A 419-nucleotide genomic window follows, 5' to 3' on the forward strand; every position below is an offset into this window, starting at 1 on the left:
ATGGTCACTAAACTGAGGCGACCAGTTTGCTTTTCAAGTGTCAGACAGTGGAGGGCGCTATAGTCACATATTCATACTAGTTCCACATCATCCCTGCAGCATCATGACCAGTCATGCAGGGATTCAGCAGCCTCTTCTCATAAAAACTCAATAAACTCATCTCTCCAGATCATGTTTTTTTATTACGCAATCTGAAGTTTGTTTTGTTTTTTTCACCAAATTCTATCAATTATTTTTGCACAAATCAACCTGGAGTTGTATTAAACTTAAGTAAGTAGGATAATTTAATAATTTATCACCGAGGCGAATACAAGAAGCTGATTGGTTTCTCAACCCCCTCCCTCCTTTTCTTTCTTTCTCTCTCTCTGTCCACTGGTCTTGAAGTAAAGTTAAAACCCTCCAGGGCTCAGAGTCAGACG

Source organism: Mugil cephalus, chromosome 3 (assembly GCF_022458985.1).
Source record: "Mugil cephalus isolate CIBA_MC_2020 chromosome 3, CIBA_Mcephalus_1.1, whole genome shotgun sequence".
NCBI lineage: Eukaryota > Metazoa > Chordata > Actinopteri > Mugiliformes > Mugilidae > Mugil > Mugil cephalus.